This window comes from Hetaerina americana, unplaced genomic scaffold, assembly GCF_022747635.1.
Source record: "Hetaerina americana unplaced genomic scaffold, ioHetAmer1.1.p SCAF_4, whole genome shotgun sequence".
Classification (NCBI taxonomy): Eukaryota; Metazoa; Arthropoda; class Insecta; order Odonata; family Calopterygidae; genus Hetaerina; species Hetaerina americana.
Window position 1 is genome coordinate 72,970,934 of NW_027286985.1, and position 17,963 is coordinate 72,988,896.

Below are 17,963 nucleotides of genomic sequence, written 5' to 3' on the forward strand. Positions count from 1 at the left end.
GAGAGGAGTAGTAAGTGGGTGTGAAGAGGGAGAGTAGTCTCACTAAGGTGGGCGGGTCGTGGGTGGGACGAAGACGCGACTCCGAGACGACAGACGGGGGCTCTTCTCGATGGGAGAAGGGGAGATAGGTGGAGGGAGAGGACGGGGAGGAGGCGAGGTAAATCACTGCAGGTGTCGTCGGCGGGACGGTGTGTATCCCACGACGTCTCTCACGTCCCCATCGAGAGGAGAGGATGGGCGGATGTGCACCATCGACATTGGCGCCAGTCGGGGGCGAGTTCTCAAAACGGCGTTTAAAATACACCCGAAAAATCTTTTAGGAGCTACGGGGAAGGGAGGAGGAATGCATGATAAAATTAATATGATTCTCGACGTAATGATGATCACTCATCTCCACCGATATTTTGGAGTGTGTTAGCAATGTGGAGTTAACTGTTAATTTTACCATATCGGCTTTTTTTTAACTCCCGATTGATTGACCTTCTTGTAGAATTCTATGGTAAGTAGTTTCGAAATTTGTCCAAAGGATAACTCCTGACTTTTGTTGTCGAAGCGTTTACTGGGGAATGAGTGGTCGTCGCACAATAGGTTTAAAATCACTGTTGTCGACAAACTAAAAATGGCGCAGTTTTAAACACACGGAGGTGTTATAACAGTTCCGTGCTCCACACCAAAATTTCATGGTGCACGATGCGCATTTCATAGTGCGATGATGCTACTCACATTTCAATACTGGTCCTTCAGAATAGACTAGAAGGCGTTCCCATCCTCGTACAGCCCTGGAAATCCTTATGGGTGACTAGACAGACACGTGGGATGAAGCACTTATGGAAGAAAAAGGGAGGAAGAGTACGAGACCCAGGATGGATGGGATGGGTAGGGAAACTTGGCGTTCGGTCCAGTTCGATCGACATTCTTCCCGAAAATCATTTCTCAAATCGAATCCTCCTTTAGGATAGATCGAACCTTCGATGGGCAGTTGATTCCCGGCCCCAAATGTTATCCAAGATAATAATTTGCCCATAAAATATGAATGCCAATATCTTAGCACCGAAAAAATCAACCAGTGGCAGATGTCGAAACATTGAGGTCATCATTGCGCATTGTTGATTTTACAGTTCTGAAATGTTGAATTCGCAAGCGGAATAGTTATATCGCAAACAAGATTGCTGATTATCGTACCCTTCCTCTCGGATAATAAGGCATTTTCAAAGTTCAATTTCACCATCATAATGTTTCATTCATATAGTCTCTGTTTCGAAATTTTGTCACAATAATCTCAGCTGAATCGAAATGTTCAAAAGGTGTGGATAATTTTTCTATCGCAATTTTATCGACTCCGCTTTTTAATGCATAGTATAGGAAGAGGAGAATCAAAGTAGGGAGAGTACGGACACGACTTAAAATAAAATGAAACACCGAGAGCCCGAGAATCGTGCTTTCAAACCACTATTCGCGAGTGGGGGCGAGGCGTGGGCAGCCAACAGCGACAGGGGCGATAGAGGATATTGAAAAAGTGATGGAAACGCGTTGAAGGAGGTTGAAGGTTAGGATTGGACGAAGCCAATCACTCTAATGAAGAGGATCCGAGAAGGAATAAGGGGGGCGGGGAGTGAATGCGTGAGGAATTAAGTCTTAAGGAATCCACCGGTAGGAATGAGAGATGCATGATCATGCAGCCTTCTCCCGAGGAACATAAGAGAAAGCAGATGCAGGAGGAAAGGTAGAAAAAAAACTAAAAATATGAGGAAAAGAATGGAATAATGCACATAGCACTTCTCAGAAGACGTGATCGAGAATGATCCAAGAAGACTGCAGGAGGCCACGACGGTACAGGGGGGGAGGGAGCGGAGTGAATGAAGCGACGGTAATGAAACCTATCACCGGATCTCGCTAAGAACTGATGACGAAGTACTTATTTCGATCTTCATTTGTAGCAATCGACGGAGCAGTGTTAATGGGGATGAGGGCAGCTAAAACAGTTGTCGGTTCCGTTAAAGGAGGGAACAGGTACAAGTAGAACAGAGGAGGTAAAAGTATTCCATACTGCATATTGGGCGGGGGTCTCCTCCCTTAGCCTCGTTTTGTCGCCTTTATTCTGAGAACTCGTGGAGAAACCATGACTGGTGAATAACGAAGAAAAAAGAGTCCACGAGTGCTCCGAGAGGAAAAAAATTAGGTCAGTTAACTCAAAAATCCAGGATTGTTGACTTTTAAAGTTTGATTTTACTGGAATTCAAATCAAACAGTCATAACGCTGTCCCTTACTTTTGAAATGGTGTATTTAGCTGTTCTTCTGATTGGCTAATGTTTCTCTGCCTATGACGGATATCTTTGTGACGCTCAAAAATACGCAAATATCGGAGTATAGATTCCATGCGTAAAAGCTCCGCTAGAGATATTTGAGGCGTCGTGACAAGATATTCAATGATGCGGGATTACCTACGCATAGGCTGGTTATTTCCTGTTTTATTTGCAAAGTTAATGTCGGGAGTGAGTCAATTGCGCAATCATGCAATGCTTTCCATTATTCATCATCTAAGGTTGGGAATGTTTAAGTTACGTGTTGGCAAAAATACACGTGTAATTATGGTATTTAATTTATTTGGTACGGCATGCTGAGGAAAAGACGAGCTGGCTTCATGAATGATGTGCCCCTCAATCTTCTGTTGACGCCCTTGTTTGGGGATAAAGCTGCGATGCACGATTATATGTGGAATGAGAAGTTTATTCACCCTTTGGGAAAAGGCTTTCAGAAATACGGGTAACCGGCCCTATCATTCCGGAAAAACGCCGAGTATCACACCTAGTTGGACGCACTGGCTGGACAATGGAAATGATTCAATGCTTCTGAGAGCTGTGGGATATATCTGTGAGAGATGGGATAAATTGTGTGTTTTAATGTGTACGTATCTTTCATCCGCTGCGGCAGCTAGGGACGGGCTGAGACGATGCGAAGAAAAACCTGGGGGACTTAACCATAAACAGGGTGTGCATTCCGTTTCATTCTTCCCGACTGTTCGCCAAGGGTCTCTCGCATGGTCCCTACCTCGACGACAGGTCACATTCTCTCTCGTCCTGCTGCTCTCCTGGCCAGATGGTGTATGCGTGCACACCATCGGAACAGCTTTCTACTCGCAAGCAGGCGTACTCCCCGTTTTGGTTATCCACCATTAATAAAACCTCGGTGCGGCTGTCGAGCGATTTCCCATTGGTTCAAGTTTGGATTTTGAAAGTGTAACGTCGGGAATTACTGCGCACCGTGTGGAAAAAAGGAGCGAACAAGTGATTACTTTCTTAGGTGAATTTCCGTTTCGTGCATTGCTGTAGAATGCTTGTAGAAAGTGTTTTAGCCCACGGAGGGTGAATTTTCCGTACCCTGTGCAAAATGCTAGCCTTCGTTACGCAAAAATATTTGCATTTGAAATAAATTCTCATAAATCTCCTCGATGACGGAAGTCACTTCTTTCCCCACGTAAGCCAGTAATCCGAAAAAAATTGTGAATTCTAATTACGAAGGATTCATAACTGGGGCGAAAGACCCATTAGTATGAAAAACGTTACGTGCCAATCGAGAATTGCGTTGAAACGTGTGGGAAGATCCACATATCATGATTTTTTCTGAGAGCTGGAGAAGTTCAGGTCGTTTGTCTGTTAAGGAACTTACCGTTGAAATGGGTCAAGTGAAATGGCGTCTACTGTCTACATTTCTACCGCGAACACTCAGCCACTCCTCGAACCGTGAAGAGGGGAACTTGTCATCAATTAATTAATACCTATTCCCACGAAACGAAAAGATCGAGAAGTATCGAAATAAATACCCTTAAAATTTTCGCCAAAGCGCATTTAGTGTGACGTAACAGGTCATTCGCATATGCAAAGGGATTCAAACCTTAGATTTTCGGACTTTGATATAATATATCCAATCTCGCCCTCTTATATCAAAGGTTTCGTTGTCCTGATTATACTCTGAAGGTTGTACGCACTATATCGACTTCTTCCAGATCTGAGAAGCTAGTTTTCGTACTGCTTACGGTGGCAACTATTTTGCTATCACAATTGTCTCCGACCAATCAAGCAGGAATGTCCTTTGAACTTCATCTGCTTTCTTAATTAAACCGTCATCAAATGGGCGTTTGCTGCGCATTATACAATTGGCCCCGTTGGTGAGAAATAAACGGCCCTCCTTTAGTTATGCTTTCGCATCACGTTGTGCGGTGCTCAGCATGTGTGATGAATGCCATTTTATTCAAAGCGGCCCCGCACATTCATTTCATATTTTAAAAAGTTTCATTCGTTCTTCGTGCATCGTCACTACCCGTTCGTTGGGAACACGTCAGCGGGATGGTCTCTTTCGGCCGGCACAGTTCGTGGGCGCAATTCGTCGCCGTGCGACATCATTTCATCTAATTAATTCTCTACCCACTCCTATGTCCGCCGCATTCTCTCCCGCTCGCCTTCCATCGGAAGAAAGAAGACGTGCTCTTCAGTGTTGATTGGATCCGCCGTTATTCGAGGGTCGAATGAGGGAAGACCTGCGTACATCGTTTCATCTGTTCGTGGCAATTGGCCCTCTTCCTCCCAGTTGTCATCAGTGGGCGTGGAAGGTTGCGGTTTAATCGCCACATCGATGCGTTTTCCTTTGAGAGTCTCTAATGGCAGGAGAGCTGGCGTAGATTGGTGGCTCTTGGGATTTGTGTTCTGAGAGGGATGGAAAAAGTCAAATCGACGGAAAGGGAGATGAGCGGTGAAGTCCTGCACAGTCATGGTTGGAGAAGAGAGAATGTTGGTGGCAGAAATTCTTAGAAGGCAGGAAAAGTGGATGTAGGAGATTTTGGGAGGCAATGGGGCGTTGGCGACTTTGCTTAGGAGAATGCTGGGTAATTAAGACAGAGAATGTTGACTGCATCGTAAGCAGGAAGCATGAGGAGCTGAAAAATGGTTTATGGTACTTTGTGTCGGGTTAGGCAGGGATTTGGAGTGTAGTTGTGCTTCGTTCCTGGGACCATTAAAAATACAGTGATCCAGAGACGAAAGCTAAATAATTATGGCGTGGTATAGTAATTTAGTCGTATGTATCATTTCCATTCTCTTCGATGGAGGCCTTAAGACAACCCTAATAACCAAGCGGCAGATTTTCTGGGCCCCTGGGGAAATCCCAGGTGCACGGGCAAAAGAGCTGCCTCGTCTATCTTCAGTGTGCTCATTTCTAGAGACATATTACTAAATTAGATCGAGATGATGTCTTCCCTCTCCAATGGTAGGCGAACTTTTGATTCGATTTTGTCGCCTTGGTCCATTTCCTAAACCCATAATTTGTGACTTAATAACGATGATCGCGCCACGGTCAGTGACCTGAAATTAAAAAAAATTAAAATAAGAAAATTAGCGTGAGGAAAGCGATTCAATTCAATTTTTTTCATTTGACAAATTATATTTACGCATATATTTATAAAAATAGACAAGTCTCTGAACGGCTCTTGAAAACTATATATGCATGCCATATTTTGGAGAATATATTTTCACTCAGGAAAGAAGCTTTAATAATTATGAGACGGAAAAGGAGTAACTTTTGTGTCTTAATCTGAGGCAAAATTGAATCTAAAATCATTTGTGAATTTTATATTCAAAGGAGTGACTCCATTCGGAGAAAATTTCTCCGAAGGGAATGTACATATCACAATTAGTTCAGAAGGTAAGGGATTATTGCAAAATGTGTATCGTTTATGATTCCTTTGTTGAAAATGATTTAGCCATAAACTTGTTTCCTTTGTTTTTACAAATATCTTCGCAAAATCACTAATTTATATTTTCTTACTTCATTCGCAGGTGCGTCCATGTTTGAAAATTTCGGTGTTCGACTATTCGTGTGGGTGTGTCAACGAACGTAAAGGTATGTATCTACGTCCAAAATCCTTCACCTCTCTCTCTTCCCACTCCATACTTTCGTCTTTGATGTAAGAAAATGTGATAACTGGTGCCTTGAACCCCCCTGCCATGCGCCCATGCTACGGCTTGAAGGTTAATTCACAAATTTATCTGAGCACGTCGAAGAGGTCAATCAAAGAGTGCTGGTAACGAACCGTGTACGGCTCAAGGATCTAATGGAGAAAATACGAGTGCATTACAGAAAACCAAGTCGAGTTTATAAATTAGAATAGACAGTACATATGATGCCCCGATACAAGTCCCACCGAGAAAAAAATAACTGCTCTTTGAGAGTAAAGGATAAAAAGATAAACTCAAAAATCAATGCCACAGTCCTTTATAGTCCGGCATACACATCCTACTTCTATAAAGGACCGAAAATCTTTCGAAGTTAAGTTAATATTTGGCATGCGTGGCGCAAATACTCAGATTCCAAAGTAGGTCTTGAAAATTTAGTACAAAATTCTCGCAAAGATCCATGTTTAAACTGTAAAACGTCTCACCTAAGATTATAGAATAAAATTTTAAAATTATAATTCTGTAAAACAAAATATTTAAAAAACCATTGTCTTATGAACGAATCTAATTGTCTGAATATAACCTATTTTAAGAATACATTAGCAGAAAAGAAGCGGAATTGCTCGAGTATTTTGAATGCATGCGTGATGAAATGAAGTGTATAATCACTGGTATATGATCGCAGGAAAATATAGGAAAGCGTGAGTGAAATAAAATTATATTTTAAATTAAAAATTAAATCTTCAGATTTTTTCAACAGCTTGACCTTTGGAATTAAACCTCGGATATTTTTTCTTCGACCTTCTTACCTGTGGTTTGCCGTGAAAATCCTGGTTCCACGAACGTGAAAGCACTGTTTATTGAGTTCACTTTCGATATGTTACTCTAGAGATATAGATTCGGATCGTTACTCTCGAAGTACATTTAATTCGACTGCACATATTCCGTCAATACTTTTGCTGTAATTATAATAATGTCGTTATTCAGTCATTCGGATGTGTACCACTCCAGATTGTCGAAAGAAACCATGCTATTTGCTTTGTCATCGTGATTTCGCACGAATCGTGCTGTCATGCGAATGAGTTAGTTCTTATCTACGTTGAAAATGACTTTTTAGTTTGTTTAATATTTCAGTGTCATCCCTAAATTTCTCATTTTGTGGGTGAGCCAAAACTCGACATCGACTCCTTTTATTTGTCTTTTAGGAGCTTTTGCCCGAGCAGTATAGTATTTGTCTCCCGCGCTGCATGACCTTGGAGAAACAAGATGTCTATTCTAGTTCTTTTTAAGAGTTTCTTCGAGTGATAACAAGTTAGGAAATTAGCGACAGCGCATGAAAATAGCGTCTCGGTTCTGGAATCCTTCGGCGAGCCCCTTCGACGAAGCAGGAAGTTGCCCAGGTAGCTCTTAACTACTTGCGAGGATGTTCCTCCGAAGGAAATGGTTGGATAATAATGTTATTGCGGCAGAAGCGATTATGATACGTGTTCATCCCAGGACTCAATGGTCCGTCTCCTTTTATTTTGTAACATTTTGTTGAAACTTAACGACGAGGAAATGAAATTTATCATTACGGGGAGGGAGGGTCCCCTTTAAACGTGAGACACCTCTCAGGGCTCGTTGCCAAATTCATTTCAGACGTTCCTCGACTTAAAACTACAATCTGTATCCGAGGATGTGAGCTAGAGGAGGTTAAAATGGCAGGTATTGGATTATGCCTCTGTGATTCTTTAAGAATTTTTCGTTCCCATTCCACGGCGCCCGTCGAGGTCAGCCGTATTTCACGCCAAAAACTGGTCCTAGAGGTAGTCCTGGTTGAGTCATCATTCCGTGTCGGAGTCGAAAGGCGTGGAACGTATGCGCGGAACATCGTTATTCGCAGTTTTCCCCCAAAAGAATTTTTGTGTGATCTCGTTACGGGCTTGTCAATGTGGAATTCGTTCATCTTGAAAATAAGGAGCTTCACCTCATGACGATGATGTACTCAAACTGTTGGGCCATTCGGGATCAAGGTTCCGGGAAAACTAAGGTTGCCCAAACCATCGTTTTTCTTAAACACGCCCTCATTTGGCGCTTTGAGCGTGACGTCACTTAAAGACTGTGTTGATTGTCGTGAGGTGCAATTTAGGCGAGATGTTTTTTAGGCCAATGGTTTGTGGCAAAGTTGACCTGGGAGAAAGACAAATGCTGAGGTTTCGAACAGGATGGGTGAAGAGAGGAAGTTACTGAAGGAAATCCGAAAAAGTGGAAGGAGGAAATGTTGCAAGGTGTTGGTATGATGAAGGCCGTGTTTGAAGGAGAACATTGGGTAAGAGTGGCGGATGGAAGAGAGTAGGGTTTTTAGACAGCATGAAAACACGCAGAAGTTGTGAAGAAAGCACGAAGATGTGAAGAAAGAAATAATGAAGGACTAAGAAGGAGAATGTTCCCACGATACTTGGAAGTAAATAGTCAGGGATCGTCCAAAATCTGCCTTAGAATAGGTAGAATACATTGAAATGAACTTTGAGAACTCGACTTATTGTAAGAAATAAAAAAACTTTACAAAGCTGCACGCAATAAGGAACGAAAATTTTGCAATCGTTCATCCGGTCTATGGCTTGATTTTCACATCGCATTCTATGTGTAGTACAGACGGTGTTATAAGCTCCGTCGTTTTTTTCATTGAATCTCAGTGCACTTGTAATGGTATCGAAACCATCATGTGTTCCTTCGGTGCGTCTTATTGTTAGTTGGAACAGGCCGAAGAGAAAGTGACGAGCTATCGATGTGGTGTCCAGTCAGACGTCCTTGTAGTGTGTGACAGCAGGGGTGAAGTAGGGAAACACCATCCATTCAATGTAAATTTTAATGAATGTGATGTATTCGTTGCTTTTTGAGCTCAATTATTTTATAAATATCAGTCGTGATCAATTTTTAAATAATATGATCTTAAATTTGATGTAATTTATGATTGAAAAATAGAGGTTGCGTATTAATTAACGTAAATATACATAAAATGTAATTATCATCGAAATCAAATTATTTTTTTCAAGAATTATTTTTCTAAATTTTATATATATATATATATATATATATATATATATATATATATATATATATATATATATATATATACATTCAAACACGAAATCCCGCCAAACGGCGAATAAATACTCATATATACAGAAACATATATATATATATATATATATATATATATATATATATATATATATATATATATATATATATATATATATATATATATATATATATATAATTATATTTATATGTATAAATATATTTATATATACGTATTAATGCATACTTAAGTGGATTGTTATTATTGCTATTAAAACCCGTGAGGAAATTTTAAAACGGATGAATTTCCGTGGATCAGCGTTCCATTTTTCTCATTCAAATTTGGCAGAATTGAGTTGCTGGTGTGAGACTCGGACCATAATACGGATAAAAGAGATAAAATTCTCTTATTTTTTACACAATCAATTCACGAAAAAGTGATAAAACGTCGTTCACATCCAGATATTTTTCTTGGTCCACTTGAATGTGGTCGTCGTAGCAGTCACATCGTCGTCAGCAGTCCTTAGTGGGACGCGTGAGGAATAATTCCACCCTTGAAGAAAAGAGGTCTTAATAACTTAATTTTTTAAGAATTAACTCCGAGGTAGAGATGGAATTTGATATTATTCATTCATTTGGATTAGCATAGGCAAAAAGGAAAACTTTTAACCGGCCCTAGAGATGCTATATGTTACCGTCAAATTGTAGTGCTGTCCTTATCATTCGTCATAGAAAAGAACACCGTGAGTGGAGAAGCAATGTACTCGCCAAATCCATATGTCTTATTTTGTCGTGATCGCGGATTGTTAGAGGGAAGGACGGAGGGCGTGTTTCAATCTCCCCGTGACGGAGAGCGTTTCTCTCGCTTCGATCCGGTTCGAATCCCAGTGTGTGCCGACGGGTGGGCGGCGGCAGGAGCAGTGGGGACCGTGCTTGCTTTCTCGCCGGTCGAGGGCGATCTCCCGGATCGCCAATGCGTGGGCGTGCCCCCCCTCCCTACACCCCTTACATGGGTTGTCCTCACTCCCCTCCCCCCTGCAAACCCCCTTCTCCCTTTACGGAGAGAGTGGGTGGGTGTGGAGTTTCTTTCTCTCTCTCTCTCTCTCTCTCTTGCCCTCTCGACTCTCCCTCCAACCTCTCCCCCCCCCAACCGCCCCCATCCGCACATGCCCATATCCCACGCCCACTTTTGTCTTCTCTCCCCTCCCCCCCCCACCCGTGCCCGCAACAGTCCTCGCGCGAAACCCACGTCACGCGTGCTTTCCCGTGCTCCGAGGCGGGAGACGACCCCTCTCCTCCGCTGCCCCGTCTCCTGCACGACGCTCGAGCGGCTGGCTCCGCGTCACGCTCGACGAAGGCGTGCCGGGTGTGCGTGCGAGCAATATTGCAACATGTTCGTGCATTTTGACACTAAGTGAGGGAATCTCGTCGAGATCGACAGTTATTTTTTCAAATTCAAAGTAACCTGGTATATTATAATCAATTAATGCTCTCCGAACCGCAATCTGCATGCAGTGTTTCCACGTGGTACCCTGAAACACTACTAAAATTGTGCCATAGCTTGAATGCACTCAGACCCGTGACTTGGAGGATAAATTTTGCTAAATTAATAGTTATCAATGCATATGTAAAGCATTTCCATTAATGGAGGTGATAATAACTGCAGCTACCTGAAGTACTAAGTGAAAAATACAGGTACTTCTCTGCGCATGTGAGACAAACAGCGAGTAATAAGAAGAGCAATAAAATAAGGGTTAAATAAAACAATTTCTGTACACATATACTAGCCTACGTGAATTTTTTTAAATCATGTTTTGTTCTCCACTTTCCCTGTCGTTTGCCGTGGTCTCGTATTGTTCTCGGGAAAAATTACACTTAAAAGGTTCGCGAAGGCGTCGTTTTAGGTTCTGAAATTCTTCTTTTTGGTCTCACTTGCATGATCTTTCCTACGGAGGTCCATTTTCGGCGTCATCGCTGAAGAAACCTCGTTATAATTTATAAAAGAGATTTATTGTGTAGGAGTCGGAAACGTATGCGGCATTAGAACAGTGTGTAACGGAATAGTTCAATTCGGATTTGGTCTAAGAAAATTTATCCCACAGACAAACCGACGACCCAAAAAGATAAAATCATTACTTAATTAAGTCTCGTGAAGATGATGTGGGTCTTGTCGTTCGATGGCAAATTACGGACTTGTGCAAAGCAAGTGGTTTATGCTAGTTATAGTGCTGAGTTTCGGATGTGAGAGGCATAGTATTCGTAAGTAGCATTCGATAAAGACCAATCATAATCTAGCCGACACGGAATCTGAACGGGAGACCTTGGAGTTGACCCGTGCTTGAGCTGCTGATCTGATTGGGTCAAATCGTCGCTAAGTGCGGATTGAGACTGCCGCCTCATGATATCGGCGGTCATCGGAGTCATTCACCATTTCCTCCAAAGAAGCAGGATGTAAATGAAGGCACTGAATGGAATTGATGAAGTATTACCATCCTTTTGCAATCCATCAATTGGCCAGTATTTTCACACCAAAACGTGATCCAAACTCAAATGTTGTTCTGGATATGCGAGTACTTTTGGCTTTGGGTACGGCGCTACGCACATTCTCTGGCACGTAATCTTCCTCTTGCCATTTTTCTTCCCCTGTTGTTCTCCCATTCCTTCTTTGGACGTCATCTCCTCTTCCTGGCTACCTGTTCCCTTAGTGATGTTTTGTTCTCGTTCATTCGGCTTACATGGCAGTACCAATATAGCTGCTTTTCATTCATTGCAACTATGATTGTGTACTTCACCTTTTCGTCTTATTCGTCTTAATTATTAAAGGCATGATAACCACTGGGGCCCGACTTTAATATTTGAACACTTTCTGAAAGTGTCTTAATTCTTACTATGTACAGGTATTCATTCATATTGATGGGGATTTTTCCTTTGGATCAATCCGTGCTATTCCAAGGCACAGCATTTTTCATCATCATCATTAGTTATAAATCCGAAGATAGTCATGACAGCAACTCCTCCCGATCTCCACGCAACTCACTCTTTCTTAAATTTCTCTTGATTTGTCCTCTCAAGAAGTATTTTCATTCCCCTTGTCGTCCTTTGACGTCTCTCATTCTTTTCGTCTTCGTCAACATTATACCCTAAGAGTAGATGCGTGGATTAGGACACCATAGAAAGATGATTGTGGTTTCGTCATGCGACACGATTACGTACGGTTTCATTGTTACTGGTTTGAATATCTGTGCCTCTTGGTTAGGTTACATCTCGCACCAAAGTAATCTTCTGCCTCCAATGCCCCACCCTAGGTTTTCAGGTGACTTGGTAGGGTTCCCTATTAGTTCATAATAGTCTTTAGCGATCAGTTGTGGGCTCCTTCACCGTCGTCGTCGCCCAAGTGATGGAAATTCTTGAACGCTTAAGTTTTTAATATTGGCAATTACGTTTGAGAAGTGCTTTGACGACAAAGATTATGTCGGATTCTAAATTTGAGGACATAGAACTTCTTAGCGTGGCAACTAGATGGGCATAGTCGTAGAGTGGCACCCTCGGAGGGTAACTAAAGAAGGTAAGGAAGGGATAGAGAAATAGGGGGAAACCTGAGGCATGATAGTTTACTGAAGTTTCATTCATTGATGAAGGAAACGTGCAAGGAAGATTTATAAGAATGCCCAGGCATTGGCTGCAAAGAACAGGTAGGTAGAAATAGGAAACGTAGAGAACAGCAAGGGAATGAAAAGTTGGTCAAAATATTGGAATGAGAAGGGAAAGCATGTTCATTGGAATATGCGCCAAAGCAATCCGCGGATGGTTATTCTTGAATGATATATGTTGTAGTTACTCAAACACTGAAACATACCGCTCAGTTTTTGCACTCAAACGTGCCGCCAACACGAATGAACTTCACAGCATTGTACTCTAACATACTTGTAATGGTTTACATTTTGTTATTCTTTGTAATCACTAAGTTATCTCTTTAAAAGAACAAAACATTTCCTCAATTCTCAAAGATAATTAAAGTGTTTTCAAGTTTTCAGTTACTTATGCTATATTATAACCCTGAGATAATAAATTCATTTTGAAATTTACTAACTTTACGGATCAAGATGTAATATGGGTAATAAGTAGACCAAAAGGTGGTCCAAACAAGTCACCGGGTATCACATATTGGAACCTCTAATAGATAAAAAATATGTTGCTAAAAACTAAGCGTCATTTCTGTTTCACGTGTATTACAAATTTTTGTCTAAATATTGTAAATGGAAATAATTGTCCTTCAATGAAAATAGTTTTTTATTTAGTAGAACCGAATGAAAGGATTGGCAGGGGACAACATGTAGATTGGAGGGATGCTACAAATGAAACCTCGGATTGATTTCTAGCATCTCGGCAAACCTCGGATCCTGACGATGGAATGATATGAGGGGATATGAAATGGCCTCAGCGGACTAATCCCGGGATACACAGGTCTACATCGAGCATTGAGAACCGAGATTTTATGCTTAATTGACCCTGATTGATTGATTGAGATAATATTTTACACATGAGCGAGTGATAATTCTTTAATATACTGACAATTCAATGTGGTCAATATTAGTTACCTATTCGTGGAATCCTAGACATGCTCGGTCGTTCAACGCCCATTAATAATTGATGGACGCAGGAACGACCTTGCTCGACCGTTCGTGTTTGCCCGATGTGAATTCTGGGGCCGCCATTCCCATTCCGTGAATTCAGTTTGGGCAGCCTCCCTCCTATGGGTTGACCCAAGATCCGGTCACAACACCTACACTCCCGCGCGTGGGTCTCCGGGAACGGCCTGCGCAGATATTAATGCAAATGGGATATTTCTCCTCTTATGTTGTAACTGTGCTTCCCACGTGCCATAAAACACCTGTGAGGCCATTTGTAAATAAAGAAGCTGCAGGCAGGTTTCTCGTCATTTCGCCAATCTGGGCATGGGAGGGGGAGGATGATGTGGGAATCCAAAATGGATAAAATTAAAGCGATCTGGAGCTGCCTTTTTACTTTAGAAAAATTGCAAGGCTAGCAACCTCGACATATTCGCACTCAGTATATCTCTACTACGTCGCTGTCACCGCCATGAAAGCAGGGACAGCTACTGCTTATATTGGAAAAAAAGCGTTGAATGCCAAGGAAAGTCGAACGCTCTTTCCTTAGATTGATCCAAAATAGTACTCACTGTCGCAACTTTGTAAGGATCCAAGTTAGGGGATCTAAGAAAAACTTACGTGGAGGATATGTTTATAATGATATTTTCCTTCAAGTTGACAGACCTTCGGCCAGATGGTAATGAAGATGATATATAGAGAACCATCCCATAGAAAAGAGGGAAGTTAATTGAAAGAAGTCAGGGGAAAAAAGTAATGGCGTACACAACTGATGCAGGAGGAGACTTGAGTTGAGAAATAGCATCCCAATTTCTTATTCTACCTGACCCCTTCTCAATAAAACTTATTTGCTCTCATTTATCCTGCCCTTGACCTTTTCCCCTCACGAAACGCTTTCTTCTCCCTTCTAGAACGCCAATGTGCACACAAAAATTCCTCTCCCAATGCTGAAGTTTCCCCTACGCCCGAAACTGAAGTTTGCCCCCACATCCACGGAAGGAATGTGTCCACGTAGTTATGGTTTCGGAATTTTCTCCAGTCATAAATTATTGTTCGAAAAAACGGGCGCTGGGGGCGAAGGCTTCGAACCGTCCCTCCAGACTAGGTGCGAAAATAACGGGGTGTGCGGCTGAGGTTGAACATAAAGAGGCGGAATTGTGTCCGTCGTGGAGGTCGACCCTTAAGTATTCGGCCGTTCGTTGGAATTTTTGGATGGAATTTACCTTTCAAACAGGCTATAAATATGATGGAATAAACATCATTTTTTATGTACCGCGACTTTTATGCGTAATCTTAGTCCTTTTTAAGAACAGCAGGAATTACACCTACCACGGTAGTCGAAAGAGGGTTGTAGCATGTAGAAAATGTATGGCGAATAAGGCTTTCTGTCAGAAAAACAACCATTCACAGTAAGTAGGATTATTTTATTTGTTTATTTATATATCCTGCAAGCCACCGCTAGGGTATGAATACACACAAGAATAATTTTACCCGAACATGATTCTACCGCGGTCGAACAAATTTATTATGATCCCCTATCGTTTGTGGAAAAAATCATATCTTAAATCTATATGTTCTACACTTAATCTCTCTAATTTTATTAACATGATCTCTCCGGCCGTAGTACGATGGGTGTAATAATACATTTTCAACATTATTGCCAGAGAGACATTCTTCTAATTTATGCAAGAGATTTAGTCTGTAATTTAACCTCTTCTCCGTGAGTGATTTTCACCCTAGCTCCTCCTATATTTTGAATATGCTACTAAGTTTACCACAACAACGTTTTACAAATCTAGCTCCTCTACACGCCATTCAATTCGGCAATCAATCCAGCTTCGTGAGGATCCCATACGCTTGCAGCATATTCTAAATGAGGCCTAACCAACGACAGATAACATTTCTCTTTGACATTTTCATCACTTTTACCTTGTACTCTTCTAATAAATCCTAATTTTTTGTTAGCTTGGCCACATATCCCACGTATATGTTTCAACCAGGAGAGATCGTGAGTGAGGGTAACGCTTAGATATTTAACTGAGTCTACACATTCCATTTCGGAGTTTCCAATGTAGTAGGCGTTCGGAAGAGAAGAATTGTCATAAGCACGCGATTCGTGGGTACATAATTATGGAGTCTATAGTTTTCCACGGATGTGACACTTGGACGATAGGAACAGATTTTATTTAGATTGAAGGAGATGGAAATGTGGTGCTACAGAAGAATTACGAAAAACAAATGGCTAGATGGGGTAACTAATGAAGAAGGCTTCGAAGAGTGGGCAAATAGGGAATGTTGGATGGGAGAAGCTCGGAGGACATTTAAGACGCATGGAAAGCGGAGTCACGAAAGTTTACTCAAGTTCAAAGTTGAAGTAAAAAAGGGGAGGAATTATAGAGGAAGTCCTCGAATAATCTAGGAGAACAAATGTCTATTTAAGGATCTGTGTGGGAAGGAATAGATTGGGGGAGTAACAGGACAGTTTATAAATCTGCTATAATGCAATCCTCAGATTGACAACCCACAATTGTGACCATAATACATTGAATTATTTGTTTGCATATTTAATTGTAATGGTAAATGGTTAATGTTGTAGACACATCCAAATATTTTGGTAACACTACTAATAAATATTGTGTGGTTTTTTCATTTGTTTGGGGTACGGCAGTGAGGTTTAGGTACAAGTTTGGGGAAGGATACATTGCCTTACCAAGACTTTTTCAAGACAAGAGATTTCTCTGTCCGAGGTATGGGGAAGGGGAGGTGCCGAAATGACTGTCACAGCGCACTGTGGTCAATCCAGCTAACCCAATCAGTCCTGTCGTTGAACTTTGGGCACCCTTTCCTTCTTTCCCTGGGTCCATGGTCTTTTCCACACCCCAGAACTAATGACTCACGGTTTTCCACGTTATAATTGCGGCCGCCGTTAGCGCGAAGCCTTCCACCAGTTAGCGTTCCACGCTTCTGTGGGCACAAGGAAAGGGTCTGTCGTCCACTCGCAGCGCCACGCGCGACCGGCAGTTGTTCTAGGCGTTAAATTTTGGTGTCCGCCGTTGAGCGCCAAGCATAAAGAAAAAGGAGCTGAACAAGGAGTGGGTGGAGTTCTCTCCACTTTACGATCCAGAAGGATTCGTGTGAGTCGTGCGCGGCCCCCATCTACTGGCTTGGATCAGCGTTTTGTCATCCATCACTTATTGATGTGATTGTTGATAGCGTCGCACAAATGTATCGACCGACTCCGATCCGAGAGCTGAACTTCGATCGGCCCATTTAGTTTCATTGGGGGTATTGTCATGCACCGTCAAAGTTTCGCCGGCAATAATTGCTGGTGCATTAAACGGAAGATATTGTCTTTTGGCAGGAGATTATTTCGTTCTTCGAAATCTAAGTGATTTTCGATCAACGAAATGCCGGGAGAGCCCTTTTCTTAGTTGTAAAACATCGTAGTTTCTTAAGTTATAAGGCCGTATTCTAAAGTGTTCGCTACTCTTTTTCCTACCCGTTCATTTACAAGAGTATTCTTGAAGACGAGCCTTAAACTTCGCCACTAGGACTTCTTTTATTTATTTTTTTAAATTAGGAGCGCAGCTTTGATACAAATTCAAATAATTTCAGAGTCATAATTGACGTAAACTTGGAGACGATAATAGTTATTGTTAATGAAAAGCATCGTTATTGCAACTAACTTACCTGTGGTAAATCCTAAAATAATATTTCCGACGCTATTCACTTAAGCTTAGTGAAAACAGAATAAAACTTGAACTTTAAATTTGTCAGCGAAATTCATGGGCACGTCGGTATGTATAGTCTTAATTTAGGTTCGTCTTTATTTATAAATATCCAATCTCTTTTCCTTCACCATGCTGGATTTGTTTTGGAGAATGCTAGAGCTACAGTCGACAGCGCTGTTCACGGGCTCTTGGTGTCCGTTCTTCGTTTCTCATGATCCCCGAGATGATGACGACATGTCCGCCCAATAGTTCGTTCGTTAAAAGAAAGGACTTAGGAACACAACAGGCATTAGTGGATTGATTTCAGGAGGTGACCCCCTCTGACGTTTAACGTCTTTATACATATATATATATATATATATATATATATATATATACATATATATATATACATATATATATACATATATATATACATATATATATATACATATATATATACATATATATATACATATATATATATATACATATATATATACATATAAACATATATATATACGTATATGTATATATATGTTTATTATATGTATATATATATACATATATATATACATATAAACTATTAACACAGTAATCAACCCGAAGGTCGGTT

General features: G+C 41.3%; 1 protein-coding gene across 2 annotated transcripts in view; it reads left to right on the plus strand.

Annotated features, from left to right (window-relative positions):
• mrj (DnaJ heat shock protein family (Hsp40) member B6 mrj) overlaps positions 1-17,963 on the plus strand; it is a 319,815-nt gene that overhangs the window by 236,550 nt on the left and 65,302 nt on the right. For both annotated transcript variants that reach the window (XM_071590950.1, XM_071590951.1), the window contains exon 3: positions 5,830-5,893. The gene's annotated coding sequence lies outside the window, so the exon portion shown is untranslated. The remainder of the gene's footprint in view (positions 1-5,829; positions 5,894-17,963) is intronic.